Raw genomic sequence first — 19,404 nt, 5'->3', positions numbered from 1 at the left:
TTGAAAGGTACAATGGTTTGTTGAAGGCTACCCTGAAGGCAATGGGTAGTGGAACTTTCAAAAACTGGGACAAGAATTTGGCAAAGGCCACCTGGTTAGTTAATACCAGGAGATCCATCAATCAGGCTGGTCCTGCCCATTCAGACCTTTTACATACTGCAGATGGGGATAAAGTCCCTGTGGTATGTGAAAGAAACCTGCTGGGTAAAAGTGTTTGGGTCTATCCTGCTTCAGGCAAAGGTAAACCTGTCAGAGGTATTGCTTTTGCTCAGGGCTGCAGGACATGCATTCATGTCTTGCTGATTAGCAGGTGTCCTGGTTTGAGCCAGGATGAAGCCAATTTTTCTTTTTACTGATTTTTTTTTTTCCTTCAGTAAGCTTTCTTGTAACTAGCAACAGTGTGTTCTGCTAGGCTGATAAGACAGTGGAATGTTTTTCTAACTACTGAGGCTTCAAGGCTGCACCTGCACTCTGCCGGCTCCGACACTATGGGGAGATCTGTGACCCCCCCGTAGGAGGCTGAGTTAGATGGACAGCAAAATTGGCCAAAGATATTCCATTCCATATATCTACGTAAGCTCAAAGGAAGGTCAGAGATCACAGAAGACAACTTCCTTCCTTCTTCTTCTCCCCTTCTCTTCGGTCCATGGCCGGCGTCCAGGGAGGACTCTGTTCATCCATCACCGTCGATCCTCAGGCTCGAGATCTCCTGACACCCATAACTCTCTGCTCTCTTCCAGCAGCAGCTCCAGGATTCCTCGGGACTCTTCCCAGTTCAGGGAAGTGCTATGGGAGTTGCTGGGGTGGGGGGAGGCGAGAGGCTTTTGCCCACACCTGAGTATATCTGTATATAATTGTATGTATTTTCTTGTATCATTCATTAGTGTTTTAATTAAAGCTGTGTAGTTTAGTTTTCAATCCAGCCAAGTCTCTCTCTTTTTCTCTCTCTCCTTCCCTACCTGGGTGGGAGGGGGAGGGGATCGAGAGCATTGTTGTCGGACCTGAGTCAAACTGTGACACTTCCACAAGCAGTTGTGCCAGCCCATCTTGCAGGATGGGGACAAGGTCTGTGCCACAGAAGTGGAAATGAGCTGGGGAAGCCAGCTGCCTAACATTGTCCAATGCCACCTAACCTTTTGTACTGAAAAATTATGGCTACATTAGCTCTTAATTAGCAGAATTCCTAAGGAAGGAACACATTCAAAAGAAAGATTGGAAGGAAAACAACTTTTGCTGCCTTTTTTTTTTTAAATGTTTTCCTGTTTTTGGAGGAAGCTTTATCTGCAACATTGCTGTCTTAAAGTTTGAAATAGAAGATAAATCATGAGTAAAGTTGTGTGGAAAATATCAGCTATAAATTAATGAAGATGCTTTAATTGTCCCTTCCAGCCTTACTAGCGCCAGTGAGTTCTAGTTTTACTGTTGAGCAAAATGCACTTTCATATGATGAGGACAAATCTATGCAGCTGAGCAGCATTTCCATTTAGAGCAAGACTTCATCCATCTCTGACACAACAATTCATGCAATACAGATACTGCCCTCATTGAAACCCATCTCATACACTCATTATGTTTATACTATATGTACAAAGTCAACCACAAAAGCCAAAGGAATGCTGTATGGCAGGCTTGACATTTTATTATTTACAGAGCTTCTGCCACATTTTCATTTTTCATCTCTCTTGATGGTTATTGAAGACATTTACATGAGGATAGATATACAGGTAAGATCCTCAGATAGTGGGAAACTGAAAGTCTGATTCAAGTCAGAAATATATCAGTTTACACCACCTCAAGATTTGATCCAGGTTTTGCGTGGTTCAAAAGCTTGCCTGAAGTCAGTGTTCACTGGCTGCAACATTACCATGTGCTGCTTTAAAGATAATCTGGTTGCCAGAAACAGTGAAGTATGTCTGCTTGAAAGAAATAAGCAGCAGGAGCAGAGGAACCCTTAACCTGCAGAAGACCATATATTTCAAGGAAATGTTCTTAGTAATTAAAAACAAATGGAAAAATATGTTGAAAACAACATATTAACAGAATGAAGTGTTTAAAAAAAAAAAAAGTTTTTCTGTTTTTTTCCACTACTTAGCAGCAATTTTAAATCAAAATTATTTAATTTCAAAATTATTTGGATGACTACATGAGTTAATGCACATGAAAATAGATAACGCAGTTGAGGTTAAAAAATAAGTTATTATTTATTTAATGACAAACAGGTATCAAAAGACTGGAACAAGCCACAATATAAAAATTGACAAATTAGCATTTGTAGATTCTATTATTATATATCCAGCTCATTACTACTCAATTTTTCTATTTCTTCCAACATTTAAACGCCATATTACACTCCTGTGCATTTTTCTTTTGTTGGCACAAAAAAATAACACCATTAAAACACACACAAAAAATGAGTCAAATCTCCCATAGGGATTTACTTCACCAATACATTTTAAATAATTCTCTTTAGTCTTGCATTTTAAATAAAGTTGCTCTTTTACCCTGCTTAGAGATTGGGATGTCTTTTCACATTGCAGAAGTTCTCACATCTCTTTGAATATTCCACCAGTATTACTTCTTCCTCTGTGGTTTTTAAATGTTTCGGTATCTCATTAGCTGATTAAAAATTCTGATGATTTTTAAGCATCTGTGAAAACTATGGCGTTCATTTTCCTCTATCTTTTCTAATTTGATATAGAAGTTGTTATTTTTGAAAAAAAGTCATGTGGAACCAGTAAATTATCCTATATTCAATCACACAGCCATCCTGGTAAAGAAGGATTATTCAGAGAAAGGCAAGGCAATAAAAAAAGCATGTGACTAATATTTTTCACATTATTTCAGTCTGCCAAGTTATTTTTACAAATACAATTATAAATGGAAGTACTGATACTTTTAAACATTAGAATTGCTGTAAATCATAGGCTAACTTGTCTGCTGGTCTAAAGGAGAAAACTTCACTGTAGATGTATTCAGCTGTACCAAGAACCACTTACTGTTGTCAAAGCCTGTCAATGTTTTATCATCTGGTACATTCTGTTTAGACCTGGCAGTGCAATCAAGTGAAAAGCAGCAGATGACTTTCCTGCTTTGTTTTCTATGATGTGGTCACCAAATGGTCAACCAGTACCAAAAAGTTTATTATTTCAGAAGAGGGCTGATGAGGGTCCAGCATTGACCCATATCTGTCCAACTCTTCTGAGAAAAAAGTCAACTTCTAAATAGTTCTTCCAGTCATTTGATAAACAGATTTATTTTTCTAAAGGAAAGCAGGGGGAGAAAGGCTATAAATTTAAAAAAATCTGAACTAAAAAATAAAAATTTAACACTCCTTGATCTACAGTGGTCATAATCCAGTGCAGCTACCACTAAGCTTCAGGGTTTAGCAAAGCAAGTATACCAACTGACTAGTATTTAATTGTTAAGATCTGTCTGTAGCAAGGAAGTGGACTATACTAGAAAAGCATATGCAACAGACACATAGACACTCATGCCATATGTTTTACTGTATTATAGAAGGAGAGAAAAAAGAAAAAATATTTATTTGATAAGAAACAGCTAATGCTGAATGTATGCAACAGACGGTACATACTACTAGTTAGTTACCACAAAAATATGTAATTAAGAACAACTTTCATAACACATTAAATTTATAGAATTTTCCTAATGAAAATATATTTTCCCATATGTTACCAGTCTTTTGAATTTCAGCAATCCACATACCAGTCCTTACCTTGCCAAAGTATCAAAAAAGGAAAGAGAACTGTGTTCTATCTCCTGTTTCAATTTATTAATGGTATTTTTTACATTTCTTTTCAGAGCAAATGGCCTTCAGCAGTATACGTAACAGTTAAAAAAATGCCAAGTAAAATCAGATAATTTATTTATAGGTCCTTAGTTTTGAATTGTGTCCTTGACTGAAAAATTCTTCCATGTAACTTGGAAAGCAACAGTGAGGTTTTATTAGCCCCTCTGGAAACTTGAAAACAATTTTCTCCTACTAACAAGAACTTTCTTTGTATTTACATGGATATAATTAATACAATATTCACTGAAAAGTCTGTGTAAGAGAATATTCAGGACCCAGTCTAGCACTATTTGAAATGTGTGGACATAATGAAGTGCAAAAACAGATAAATCAGAATTCCAGAGGTGTATAAATCTATTTTTAAAAGCCCTATGTTCTTCTATAAGTCTCACAAAACAAGTTTATTTAAAATTAAATTTGAAGCAAGAAAATGTATATTAAGTTGTGAATTTACTACAGCTAATTAAAATCCTCAGAACGCAATCTAACATTTAATGTCTTAAGCAGTTAATATTTGTGCTGAAGTTTTAAAACAGGCCAAACCGCAGATCAATGGGAGAAACCATTATGGAGAATGAAAGTTTACTGAAGCAGTATTTCAATTCTGGGCAGCAGTAGTTCCACTTGCAGGTGTAACAAATATGAATTCAATTAAATTATTTCAATACCTAGCCCATACAACATTATGAACTAATTGCGTAATTAGTTCAGCAGAACTTACTTTTCTTTTTTACTCTAAATGCTGCAGTAGATCTTGTAAATCCCCAAAAATGGGCAAATATGGTAACCACAATGTGTCTGTTTACTAATCATATGTAATGTCACATTTGGTTTAGAAGCATAACAAGAAAGTTGCAATTCAAGAATGTTTAAAGTTTTATTGGCTTGATATAATTTTTCAATGTTTTTGTACATTTTAAATGAATCTTATTTTGCTTCAAGATCTAACTGAGCAGAGATAATACTCTTTTCAATTATAAATGATCTTTTTGGTGATTCTATAATTCGCTGTTGCTTAATGACACAAAATAAAAAATAATAACATATTTTTAAAAACCAACAACAACAACCAAAAAGGCCAAATACTTTTACTTTACTAAATATTTTATTAAATAATATCTTAAATAAGCGTTCATAATATTTCCCATAGCATATTTCTGCTGGGAAAGATGAGCTTGGTACTCACTTGCAATCTACTTCTTTAATGGCTGCCAAATAGAGGGAGTCAATTCTTCTTTGGAGAAATTACTATATCACTGCAAACTTACACCAAGATTAGAACTATTATTTTATTTTACTCGTCCTGATAATGGATTAGAATAATAAATAATACTGATGACTCAGTCAGTTGAGTTCAGTTTAATCTTTGCAGGTTTCATTGCACTGAAAGCATTGTTGACTGAGTCACAGCTGAAGTATTGCACTGTGAAGATGTCATATTTATTACTTACCTATTGCAAATCTCAATGCTTGAGAAACTGAAAGGGTCATAAGAACAATGGACAGAAGAGCATTTTGGTTTTGGAGCTACACAGGTGACAGAAGCAATACTTTGCTTGTGCCAAAGATGCCCACCTTTGATATGACCCTAATTTTCAAAAGAATCAAACCCATTTGCTTGCTTTTTCAGGCAGGATCCACCAATGAAATGCCCAATGGATGAAACGCCTGTCAGTCATAAGGAAGTATATCCACAAGATCACTAATTTTAATATACTGATGTAAAAGAGTAAAACATTTCATCTTCATAAGGATAATCCCTGCAGGTGCAGAGCTGCACACTTAAAACCAAGGTTAGTCCTTTCCAGGTTAAGAGTCTGCATCAGTGACATTTCCATGCCATAAACAGTTTTCAAAATAAATACAACTACATAATAACTTATCTTTTCTGTACCCCCTCCCCAGCTCACCAGATCTCCTCCCTTCCCCACAAGCAGTCTCATTCCCATGGCAATGAAACCACCTTCATCTGCTGTTTTTTACCACCCCCACTCTGGCATGCCCTGAACATACTGAATGTGGAAACTGGCAAGTTTACTCATATTGTTAAAATTAACAGTCTGGGGGCTAGAGAGATGTAAACTCAAACCTCCTCTCTCAAATGTATATCACTGATAGCCCTCCTGGAGCTTGAACAAACAAACAAATGCACAAAATGCCAACCATGTGTCATGAAGTTACTTCTTCACGTAACCATGGCAAAGTGTAGGCAGCTAAGCAAATCTGTGATAATTTTGAATGGTTTAAAATATTCTTACTGTCATCAGAGAGGCCCACTGATTGCCAACTAACTACTCAGGATTAGAAACCAAACTCTGTTGGTATTTCTGCTTGCATTGGACACTGTCATAAAGTTTCAATGAAAAGAGGAAATTCAAAACTGTATTTATTTTTTAGACATGGATCCAGGTCCATAAAATCATAGTAAAAGGGATACAGTAAAGATCTCTTTGCCCCCTCTTTAAATGCAGTGCAGTAAACAGTCATCATAGGCAGCCTGCTGGCTTCCTGGGCCTTTCTACATAACTAAGCCAATGGTATGATTATTCATTGTGGTTACCAAAGGTTCATAGGATGCTTTTGCTGGTTACTAGCTATTACTATTATGAAGTGCAACAGCACTGTGCAACTAACATTTTATGATGAGTGTAAATTTCTGTGGCTGCTTGGAAATCTCTTATTAGCTTGTCTGAACCATGGTTTTCCTATAGCACTACCATTTTAATAACCACATCTCCACACTAGCAGGCAACTCTCACATGAGGACAGTCATTCTTTTTTTTCTCATTTCTATTGCAACCTGACCAAAGATACTGTACTCCTTTTTTTTCCTTTTTTTTTATTTTTTCTTAATCCATCTTATCTAACATTGCTTATGTGCTACAGCTGCAAAGAAGCAGTAAAACAGATAGCTATATGAATTTGCAGGACAGTAGACAATTTAAATTGGCTTGCATAAGAGTGGTTTGATTTTTTTTTTTAATGGAAAGATGAGTAAAGCAAAGACACAGGTGCCTGTTGATGATTGGGAAAACAGTGGTCTTTTTCTGGCCTTTATTGAGTCATGCTGAATTGCAGGATGCATGGACATTTGGTTGTGTGGGCCCCAGAAGCAAAAATGGCTGAATGGCATCCATATGGTTGACAGCTCGATATGCCACGTAACAAGGTAAAAGCTTTGGCAGCAGAAGAGGGCAAGAGACACATTTTGAATATAGCTCTTTTCACTTACGCATTTAGCAGGAGTAGGTAGCTATCGGCATGCTGTCATGGGGAAGATAATAACTACTAATACAGCCCATTGTTTTTACTACGTGCAATATCTGAATAGTTGGAGACAGTTGTCATTATGGTAAGACCTGGAAACTGGAAACAGTGATGTGACTTACATTATGATAAGATGCTAGTGAAAAAGTAATAAGGTTTGAGTTACTGAATGTCATCAGTGGATAAAAATACTAAATACAAAAAATATCCTAACATTTTTCACCTTTTATTTCTATCAAAAGTGTTTCCATAATATATAGTTAAGTCCTTACACAGCATGTTTATATAATTCAATATCAGCCTTGATGCCTCAAATTTCTTCATTCATGAAAAATCAAACTCTCAGATCATCCCTGCCCTGCCTTCTCACTCATAAACACACTCACTCCATTTGAAAAGTTTATCTGTTTATTTTTTTCTCTCTCAATCATCTCCGAGCAAATTGGATGTATAAAAAATGCTTAAACAAGTTTAAGACAGCATTTTACTCCCATGAGTCTATGGGGCATAAAGTAATGTAATATCATACCATGTTAGTTTGCAGGTTACATAAGTTAAAAAAAATTAATAAATTATGAAGTCTCACATATACAGTTTGTTAAGATCCAAAAGCCAATGAAACTTGAGAGGATCCTCACTTATTTTAGATAAAAATCAGTTTTTGTTGCCTATATTCCTTTCTATCTAATGCCAAAATACCACGAGTGAGAGTGTAAAGACATTTGAAGAAGGCATATTCTTCACTTTGGTTACTTGAAGGATTTATGAACTGTTTCTACTTCTCTATAGATGCAGCAAATCTTACTACAGCAGTTGTGCCCCTTTATTCAGTGCAGCATTCAGGAAAAAGGGCAAATAAATGTGACTAGAAAGTGAACACTCAACTCAACTGAATTCAGAATTTAGCATTTTTTTGCAAGTGCCAATAGTTCCTTCAACTATACCTAAAACTTGTGAACAACAAAGTGTTTTCAGATGTACTACATGGCTAATTATTAATCATTGGCCAGACTTTCTCTCCCCTGCCTCTCTTCTCCTCCCCTCCAAAATCTCTGCAACTCAACCAGGGTTTATGAAAAAAAGAGGTTGAATTCTTTGGTGATATCTGTGATATAGAAATAGTAATAGCACCCACAGGAACAATATTATCTTTATTATTTTCTGCTCTGGGATAGGGCTTGATTAATGCTAGCAGTCACTCAAAAATGATGACATGGAAATAACCCGAGGAGACGTTATAGAAGAAGTAAAAGTGATATATTCATTATTCCAGCTTATTCTCTTCATGGAATGCTATCTTTCCATTTATTACTCCTATCCCTAAATTATAATACAACAGGAACCTGCAAAAAAAGAATACTTACACCAGTGAGTTATACTTCCTCTTCCCCATACAATACTTTGCATTAAGGACATCACATTTCTAGCGTAATTTTTTTAAATGTCTTGACTTTCAGCATGGATACTTTCTGATACGGGGTTTTACATGCACAAGTAAAAGCTGGCATAGTTTGGCTCTACTCAGCAACCATTTTGAGGCCCATTTTAGAATAATCAGTTGTTCTATTACTTGTTGCATTTGCAATCAAATACTTAAAAGTAGGTTACTAAGTTTCAGAGATCTGTCACCAAACCTGTTCTTACACAGCTTCCTAGTATCTTCAAAGGTGTGTCACATGTGCCTAAGAGATGCCACAAAGAAAATTAAAAGTTTTTGCTATTGATGTCCATGTCACTGTGCAGGAAGTAAAATGGACTGCATAACTGGGACTACTTAAATGTGAATTTATGCAGGATTAGCTTTTCATTCAAAGCATAACTAGGGCATAAAAATACAAGGAACCTCTGGAATTCTTCTCGTCCAAGCCCCCTGCTTGAGCAGGGACACCTAGATCCATTTGCCTAGGACAGCATTGAGACAGCTTTTGAATATCATAAAAAATGGAGACTCCATAACCTCTTGGGGCAGCCTGTGCTGCTGTTTGGTCACCCTCACAGTAAATAAATGTCTCCTGATATTCAGAAGGAATCTCCTGTGTTTCAGTTGGTGCTCATTGTACCTTATCCTGTTGCTGGGCACCATTTAAAAGAGCCTGGCTCCATATTCTTTAAACCCTTCCTTCAGATAATAAATATCAATGCATAAAACATGGATGAGATCCCTGTGAGTCTTCTCCAGGCTGAACAGCTTCAGCTCTCTCAGCCTTTCCTCATACAAGAGGTGCTCCAGTCCCTTAATCATTTCAGTGGCCTTCTGCTGGATGCCTTCCAGTAGTGACATCTCTCTTCTCCTGGGAAAAGGTGCGTGAGAAGTGATGCAAAAATTAATATTAAGGGCGAGGGGGGAGGTAAATTTCTAATGCTAATTTCAGATGAATTGCTTTAGAGGAAGAATCAGGTTTTTAAATCAGTCTCTGAATAACAGATGCTGAAATCAAGAGAGAGACCAGTTACTTCCATTATCATGTCTGCTTCCCTTTGATTTGGTTTATTGTTTACACCCTTCAGTGGACCATGATAACACCAAGTTGTGATTCAGTGCCTGCGAATCCTACAGACATCCTTCAGGTACCTTGCATTTTACCAGAGAAAACCTTGCCTTATCTCTGCTCTTGCTAGAGAGAAGTTAGTGATCGTCTTCAGTGACAGTGACAGTCTTCATTTTCTAGTCCCTGCTGAGAGCAACTCACAGTAAATTGGGAAATTAAGAAACGCCAAGTTCTTAAACTTTGGCAAACCAATCCTACTCCCCAGCAGGGCCTGAGCACAGCCTGTCATCCTAGACAGCAAAGTTAAATGAGAATAACATTTACCATAACAGAAGCCCTTTAAAAATATCTTGTCAATAGCAGTGGATAACCTAGTCCACAGTGGAAAAGCAGTTTAGACATATATTCATAGTTATCAGGAATACTTATTTGACTTCTTGAGACATTTGTCAGGTTCTTACTCTTTTATACTTCCTTCCATGTCTTCTCATACAGCTTATTAAAGACAAAATCAGTTACTTCTGAACCTTCACAATCAAAATCCAAATCCAGCAAAACACATAAGCTCATACCTAGACCTAATAAAAAGACCCTCTGTAACTTTGCACATGCACACTTCCATGTTTTACACAAGGATCAACTCAGTCTGATTTTTTCAAACATTAGGTACAGAAGAAGAATCTCAATAAATTACACAATGTAGCATCTAATTATTACTAAATGCCCAAGTCTTATACAGACATTATTTTTCCTCCTTGCATGTTGTCTCAGCACCTAGGTTTTCACTGATTTGTGCTGTGTATTCTCATTATTCATTAAATAAAAGCATGTGATTTTTAGAAGACAGGGATCTCTCATTTTTTTGAAGTGCTGGGGTTAGTAAACACTGAACATGTGAAACTCATCTGCAGGAGTTGAAAAGTATGTTTGAAATCCTTTTTTTTGCCTTTTAGACAAGACATGTAAACTTTTTCTCATTTGCTTTGCTAATCAGACACATGCAACACTTGAATGTGCAACAGTTAGAAGGTTTTTGAGGCTAGTCAGTATTTAAGAAATAGCAGATATTAATTCCAAATACTTTAAGAACATCACATAGCCATAATAGATTCAAAAGTTATGCACAAACTTCCATGAGCACAATAAATTCCCTAGGAAAGTTTTGAGTCAGTGTTAAGTACCACAGGAACAAGAGAGTAAAGGTGATTTTGACCAAGACTACAAGAAATAGAAGAAGCTGATATGGCAGTTGTTAACAGCAGTCCATGTCCAAACATATAGAAATTTTGTCTTCAATGTAGCAGTTTAGTGTAGATAGTTATCAGCAGTGCATAAGCAAAGACGTCTGCTCGCTAAGCTGAATTTATCCACTCATCTTTAACTACAACAAATCAATTGAATTGAAATAATCTTGTTCTTCACAGGAAATGCCCTGTACCTTTAGGCAGCTAATCACAGCAGACTCAGCAGACCCAAAACAATAAAGGTATCATGGTCAAGGCTAGAAGATAGTTACTTGGGGACCTTCAAGAAAATACATATAAACTTTCCACAATAAGTATAAAACCATAAAATTAAAAATGCCACAGATATCAATGACTCAGTAGATTTCCCACATGACCTACATGAACAGTAACACTTAAATTATTGGGATCTTTTTGTGTGTTTTGCTTTTCTTAAAAGCAAAAAAAACCCCAACAAATTGAAGGAATAGAAATAATTATAAAAAAGCCAACTTGTCCCTAAAAAAAATGTTCTTCTAGGCTGGAAGTTTTCACAATTGATCTGTTTGGACTTGGTTTTATCCTCAGAAGCCTGTATTAAGGCATGGGAATGGATCTAGGGAGCCCAAACAGGAGGAACAATTGCATAATAGGAAACTTTTTTTACCCCCTAAAGATTCACTTTGCAGGACTACTTAGTAGAAGCACACATTAATGCAGATCTGGAACTCTAAAGAACAAGGAAATTTAAATAGTGAAAATGTCCCTCTATAAGGCAAGTCATGGCTACTAATGCTTTGTTATCAGTGAAGGGCCTCTTGTAAGGCTACCCTTCTGCTATGCTGCTGCTATTGCTTTGCTGAAAGCCTTACTTAAATGAATCTGAAGTATCTCTAAAATCTGTAAGACTACAGAGACTGCTCCATTTCCACAAGTGCTTTGAGTGTCTTCTGGAAAAATGAGCTAAAAGTTTAAGTCACCAAGTGTCAGTCTGAATTAATTTGCTAACCTGTTTAATGAAATTAGCCTGCTTTTTTGTCCATAGTTAAATACTTATGTTTTTCTAGAGCCTGCTTAAAGAAAATTGCAGGCAAGACAGAGGCATAAATTTCTTTATAGCTTTCCCCTCCTCAGCCCTCCTCTGTCCTGTACTTCCTTCTTGAAGCAAAATAGGCCACCAATTCAGAGCAATTTATTCTTTTGCTCCAGGAGCCTCACTGAGCGGGTCCCATGTGAGAAAACAAAGATAATAGAAAAAAAGAATACTAAAAATGAATCTCCACATTATACACCACGAGGGGAAAGTTTGTACTTGGAGATGCTTCCCTAGCCTTTTCTTAATCGTTGCTCCTACTATGATGCATAAAGCTCTGAAATACAATAGATGCATGTGTAAATCAGAAGCAAAGAGGCTGGCCTCTCCAAGGATTTGTGGCTCAATCTAACAACTGGCTCCTAATGAACTAGGTAATCCCAAACTCTTTATCCTCCTCCCTGCCACTCTTCCCAACCACCTTGCTGTTGCCATTCAGCCAGTTACAGTAGCCTTGTGGCTGTGTGGTCAGCTTGCTTATCCACTTGTGAGTTGGCCTGATCTAGAAATCATTGATTTCGACCCAGGTCAGCAAGTGGCTCTGCTGATCACACAGCCCCAGGACTGCTAGAGCAATGCAGGAGAGTAAGCAGCAATCCATGGGCTGTTCTTTCCAGGTACAGCTCACTATTTCTTCAGATTAAGGTTAGCTTGAAACTGCAAATATGTCTGAAATCTATGTTAAACCTTCTGTTCAAATTTGTTAACATTGGCCAATAGACTGCAAACATGATATGGATTTCTCAAACATGATGGTGTATATTAATGTCTAAATTGCAGAGTTTGCATCAGGCTTACAATGTTACATGCAAGAAGATGTAAAATTTATTAAGCTGTCACAGAACAATGAGAAAGCCCAAATAAACTGCTCTTCACTGGTAGTTGGCATGACTTTAAAAATAAATCTAACAAGATTGGAATTATTTCTTAATACTTAACTGTTTGAATTAGAAGCCAGCATAAGAATCTTAGCTTTCTTACTGCTTGAAAAGGAAATTTCTGTCACTGAGAAATGCAAAGAAAATAAATCTTTTTAAGAGTAATAGATTTCTTTCATTTCTCAAATCATGATACTATGGCCAAATGAACTGATTTCCCTCAGGAAAGAGGGCAGGAGCAAGATCTAAGACTTGAATGTCTGCAGTTAGCAATACTGAGCATGTGAAAAGCCTGAATTTTGAATACTAGCAATTGCTAGACAAATAAAGGAAAAATATATATTCATTAAGACTGGAAGTAAAGGCATGTAATTGCATTAGAAAAGAGGAAAGAAATTAATTATTTGGTCAACATGTGTTTCTGAACTAGCTGGAGTGGGTTCTGGAGCAGTTCTTTTCTTGCTCACTGTAATTATAAAATATTTATATTTTCAGCAGGTGTGCAGTTGTTCCAAATCTCAATATTTTGAAATTCAAGGAAAAACAGCAACCTGGCTTCCAAAGCTCTTATGCAAGTTTCAATGTAATGAAATTTGTGATTATTTAGCTTTGGCTTTTCACATTTAAATCAACAACCTACAATCAGTTAAAAAATTAAATAACTTTTCTGCAAAAGCAGACTGAAGACTTCCTTATGGTATTTAATTTAATGAAAACCAAGTTTTTCACTATAATTTATTGATTCCAGTAGTTGAGCCTGTTGGGAAAACATCCAAATACAAAACTTATGCAGGTTGTCAAAGCTGAAAAGACCTTTTATAGATTTGTAAAGACTTAGTTTTATAAATGCTTCTACAAAAAAAGGAGCAAGTAGAAGGTAACACCATCCCAGTTCTAACAGCATCACAATTTCATCACATGTGACAGACTGAACGAATTACAAAGGCTACCCCAAAAGCTGAACAGCACTGGATATTGTGTTTATATCCATGAAACTGCTTCAAAAACCTGCATTTGCATATGAAATGGTCTTATTTCAAATTAACTTGAAATTCCTTAAAAATATCTCTCCTGTATGAGTTCTCTAACCTTTTTAAAGTACACCTCATAAAGCTAGGATATTAATTACCTTGAATCCAACTGTTTAGAGTAGGGAAAATAAAGCCCTATTGTCATTTAAAAGACTTAAAAACCTCCTTGCAAGACCCATATATTACTAAACACCCCTCTCAGTGCTGTAGACACCCTGTTGTTAAAAATGGCTTGCCTGTCAAGACCCTCAACTCCAAAGCTCTCCAATCCAGAGGTAATATTATTGCTGAAATCTAGGTGTGTTGTTTTCTCCTTCTAGGAAGAATCTATTTTTTTCTCATGACAAGATTCGTCAGGAAAATATAATTAAAAAGGTATTCTCACTCTTTTTCCTCTCTTTCACAACATAACATAAACACAGTGATTTTTATTTTTATTTTTTCCTAAAAGATCATAAAATATACATAAATACACAGTAAGGCTGGGCAAGATGGTCTTTGAATTTATCATATCCTATGCTTTTCATAAATATCAACTGCTGTCAACTAATTGTTCACATGTCAGTGGTCATGTTTGAGATTTGCAGGTAAATTTATAATAAAGTTTGTGCAGGCTTAACAAAGCACTCCTATTAGTGCCCACCAATCACTCTTTGCTGAATGTAAATTCAAAAACGTTGCTACATTTTGAACAGCATTTCAACAAACACTTGGTGCTTGGCGGCATTTTATTCACCAGATCACAGAGACCTGCTTTTAAAAATGTGAAAGATGCTAAGATGAAACGTGAAAGATGCTAAAAATGTGAAAGATGCTAAGTGATAATTTAGCCACGAGAGGGAGCATCTCTAGCTTCATAAGTATAATCCAACCCAACAAAGACTGACGAAGAGATATACACGTGAATATTAACATATTTTAACACAGACAGTTCAAAGCTCAATCCAGGTTTTCTTCTGAATTCTCTATACCTAATCTAAGGTAGGGGTAAAAAAGTCTGATTTAATTGCCTTCTTCTTTCCTGTAAAAGCAGAAAGACAGAACATTGCATAATGTGTTTCTCTGTTACTAATGCATTTCTTAGACTTTTCAGAAGCAGTGCTATAATGAATGTTGTGTATATTTGAAAAAGCTACAAAGGAAACAATTGAGATTGCTGTGGCAACATCTTGGCTCTGCAATTAACATAAATCCTCCGTAAAATTCTCACAAATCCTAAAAGGGGAGAAGTGACATGCAAAGGTAGCAAAGAACATCCCCTTTACCAAGAGACATCTTGGAACAGCTGTGCACAAAAAGCAACTGAAATGATTACCACACGTACTCATCCCACTGGTGAAGTGAGGCAGTTTAATCTCTGCTGAAGGCACTATTGGCTGATGTTCATGACATTACAACATAAATGTTAAATGCTGCAATTACATTTTACGCTGTTTATAACTCTTGTATATTGCTTTCTGTTTTAAGTCTCGTATCTGGAGCTTCATTTTCTTTTTACAAACAAGGATATCAGTCGCACGTTCACAAATGTTTCAGCTGTTCAAGCTCTTCTTTGGAAAAGCCCTATACCAAACAGCAATTACGAGTTAATTGTTGTTCCCCCTGCCTTCCAAGAAAATCCCAGATGCACTAGACAGTAACTGCACAGGGGGTATCTGGATTTGCAGCTCCAAATGAACACAAGCTTGATCTGCTTTCCAGATTTTTTTTTCTTTTGTTGCTATATAAGATGCTATACAAACTCCTTTGACAATACTAGCAGTTATGCACGTTGCCCAAGGACAGCATGATAGATATTCTACAGAACAGAAACCAAGAAGGTTAAAAAAAATCTATAGGAAACTAGAATGTACTTGCACATAAGCTGAAGAGTACAGCACAGTATGGGCCAATATGTAGAAGCTTGTTAATACAAGGTTTCTCCAGTCAACAAATAAATTAGTAGACACAGAGCAATATAAGTGTCTGTCGAGACCGCCAGAAAGATAGTAAAAAATAATTCCTTACCCGTAATAAAAAGGTGAGCAATACATATACCAAGCATGAAAGCTCTAAGATCAAAGATTTATCCCTGGGAACAGCAATAAAACTAGCTACTGCAATTTAATTATGAAAGGGAAACGTCTTGGACAACAAATTTACAGTGGGGTTCCAGCACACAAATTAAGCTACAGTACTTTGTATCTTATAGAATTATCCCTACTCACAATAAATCAACAGAATACAAACCTCAAGAAAGCCCAGAAAAGCTAAACAGCTACTAAGGCTGCAAAGCAAATCCTTAGCTCAGAAACTTTCCTTTAGATTTAGAGGAAAAGGAACAGCTGTACTTTTTTCTCCTACTGTATTCTCAAATAATAAAGGAATGCACATGAGAGAAATGCTGGCTTCTTCCTTTTTCAAGAAGTCAGATTCAAGACAGTAACCATGACATAAAATGCAAGGACACCTCAAAAATCTACAAACTACACTGGAAACTGCATAGGGTGGGGAGGGTTTTTTTTAGAATTTAGAAATTGTATTGCTTTTTCTGAAGCTTTCACTCTAAACCTTAGTTTTTTATTCAGCAGATAACATAATTAAGAAGTATTCAATTTCAGAATTCTGCATAACAATGTGGATTCACATTCATACTTATTGGACTTCTTCACAAGTGCTTTCAGGGCTTGTAAAATATTAAGATACACGCACTGAAGAAAATCTAAGGCTTTCTGGGAAACTTTTAAGAATGCAAAGGCCCAATGCTGCTCCCTGTTGACTTTAAGGAAAAATTTCATTAACTTGCATTGTGTCTCTGAAATCAGACCTAAAATGAAGAAAAACTTGTTCATATATTACTGCCGATTTCCAGTAGCTTAAGCCAATCAAAAAGAAAAAAAATAAATAAATCTATACTTACAAATTAAACCCTACCTAAGAAAAGCATCAATTGAAAAGGACTAACAAATCCTAGCTTAATAAAGCAGATATTCATTAACAGGTTCTGATTTTGCAACCTTGTCTTCTACATAACCTTTCTAGCTAAAGCACTTAATGAAATATGACCAAATTTGAGCATGTGCTTAAGTAGTGTGCTGACACGGGCCTTGGGGATGTCTAAACAGGATTTATTGCAAAACAATACATTTTATTGAGCATCTGCTAAAGAAGAATTTCTGTCTGTCACACAACACACTGTATTGTGATACATGAGAGAGGCTTTTGATTGTGTGTTGGTTGCTTTCCCTCCATTGACATCCCTGCTGGATTTCCATCTAAACTTTTCACATTAAACAGTTCCCCAATACAGTTTGAAGTGATGTCTTGTGAGGGCACAGCTAGCCAGTGGCTTAAGCACCAAATGAGGTGGGGCAAGAAAAGCAGAGTGGCTATGCAGATTTTAACTGCATCACAACAGACTCATTTCTATCTACCCTTTATATTCTGTAATTATCCCTAATGCTACCATTCTGATTACCCACATAGACGTCCTCTGTTAACAAGCACCTATAATCACACAGCTTAATTAAAACATAACTGAAATACCTGTGGTGATAAAAATACTTCTATAAAAAAAGACAAGACCTTGAGTATAAAGAAAGCACAATTTACATTCACTGCTAGAGCCTAAGCCTGCCTTCTTGCACCCTCACAACAGTTTGTCTTGATGGTCTCCAAGTTAAGCATATATTTGTACTCAATCACCAATTAGGAATTTGGAATAATACTGCTATTCTCTTATTAGAAAATAAAACCTGGTTGCAAACCTTCCTGTCATTTTATTTACTGATGTACATGGGTGCAAAATTTGTCAACAGCTGGTGAAACCTAGCGATTCAGAGCAGTAGTATTTTAGAGATGCTTTGTGCAAGGAACATAGTGAGAGCATCCAGGGAGGACAACGGTGGAGATGTTGGCCTAGGACTGTCCAAAGTATCCAGCATGTAAATCTACACTGCACAGCATTTATTCCTTCAAAACTAAAAAATGGTTCCTTTAAACTCTATATTGTTCTCTCTTTCCTTTTAACATTATTGTTCTTTTCTCTTGTGTTCAGAAAGATCTTATTTCTCACACTTTCTCAGTAATGTCTCATTGTGAAAATCTCATTAGCAATTCAGATAATATAGGAAAATGTAGCTGCTGTAACTCATCGTTTTTATGAGTTGATGGTGTTTTCTATGGATCATGAAGATGCATCTTGAAGTTACAGAATGCAATCAAAACTTACTATAAATTAGAGAAAAGAGAAAGGTAAGAATGGCTGAGTTTCCAGAAATCAGTGCAGTATACTTTTAATGCAATTTAGCTTGTTCCATCAATTTTCAAACTGCCATTTAGCTCTCCACATCATTTGTATACATTTGTTAACCTGCGAGGATCACACGCTGTGCCTTTTCTATTTAAATTATTCAAATTCAGGACTGAATTATACAGCCCTTGAAAATCAAGAGTAATTTAATACACTAGCAAGAATATTAAAGGTTAAATTTATGAATACGCATCCCTATAATATTTTTTTCATTGCACATGTAGGCGTGTACAGATTTTAAGCACTATTACAAGACATTAGGAATTTAAATGAAATACTAATTAGAAAGAAATTACTGAATTTAGCAGCGAGAGATCCAGACAACAGTTTGCTTAAGATGTGTTTCAAAGCCACTAGAGAAATGGAAACCGATAGTGCCATCTGTTGGTCAGTTTAAAATGGACATGATTCAACGGAGGCTTGAGTGCTGAAGTGTTGTTGTTACCTGTTATGTGTAATGTAACACCAGCAAGGTTAACTACCTGAACAATCTCAATGGTGAACGACATTGTGCTGAGTTCACAGTGGTGTGTGCAAAGCACGGTAGGACCACAACAACCCAACACAGAGCCAGGGAACTGATGTTCTACTCGAACAGATATGGTTGACCTTGAGAGAATTTTTAACCATAGATTTTTTTTATTGCTACACCATGTATACTGGTGTATACTGGAATACAGGTTTTCAGAGTGTGGCTGTTTTACTGCTTTAGTGCACTCAAAGCAAATCCTCGGATCTTCCCTGCTAACTGTACCCAGGTTCAGATGGTTGAGTGGTGGGCAAGAACTAGATTGCAACTGGTAATGTGGTCCACATGTCCACATAGCACACTCCAGTGGCTAATGGGATGAAGTCCTCCATCATGTATCCAGCTTGCCTGATGGGAAAAACTGCTCTCAAACTGCTGAGAGCTCATATGACATCCCTAAGTACTTACGCAATTTAAAACATCAGATGGCACCTAAGTAATTACAGTTGGTCTCTGATGGGCCACGATAGCACATTTCAAATGCAGAAGAAAGTTTCTGAAATGGAATATGACAAGGCTTCAGCTTTGGTGCCAGCTCACAGGAGACAGCATTGACTGATCCTCTGCCTTACAGTTTTGCATGCACTGCTGTTTTCCCCATAACCCAAGGACTGATGGTCCTCCAGGACTGAACACACTGCTCAGGCCCACAGCTTCCTGCCAGCTGAGGATATAGCTGTCTCTTGACAAGGACTGTCAGACTGGCAGTGTGTGTCAGACAACAGGACTTTTGGATGGAGAGAATAATTTCTTGGAGCAGGGAGCCTTTCCAGAATAGCTGCCAAAGCATCAGAG

At 36.7% G+C, this 19,404-nt stretch overlaps 1 protein-coding gene across 1 annotated transcript in view; it reads left to right on the top strand.

Moving 5' to 3' along the window:
• Positions 1 to 19,404, top strand: part of CHMP2B (charged multivesicular body protein 2B) — a 51,431-nt gene that overhangs the window by 3,340 nt on the left and 28,687 nt on the right. The window lies entirely within an intron of this gene.

Source organism: Chaetura pelagica, unplaced genomic scaffold (assembly GCF_000747805.2).
Source record: "Chaetura pelagica isolate M959 unplaced genomic scaffold, ChaPel_1.0 scaffold39, whole genome shotgun sequence".
Lineage (NCBI taxonomy): Eukaryota > Metazoa > Chordata > Aves > Apodiformes > Apodidae > Chaetura > Chaetura pelagica.
The sequence above is the reverse complement of the archived record's forward strand: the minus strand, read 5'-3'. Positions and strand labels throughout refer to the sequence as shown.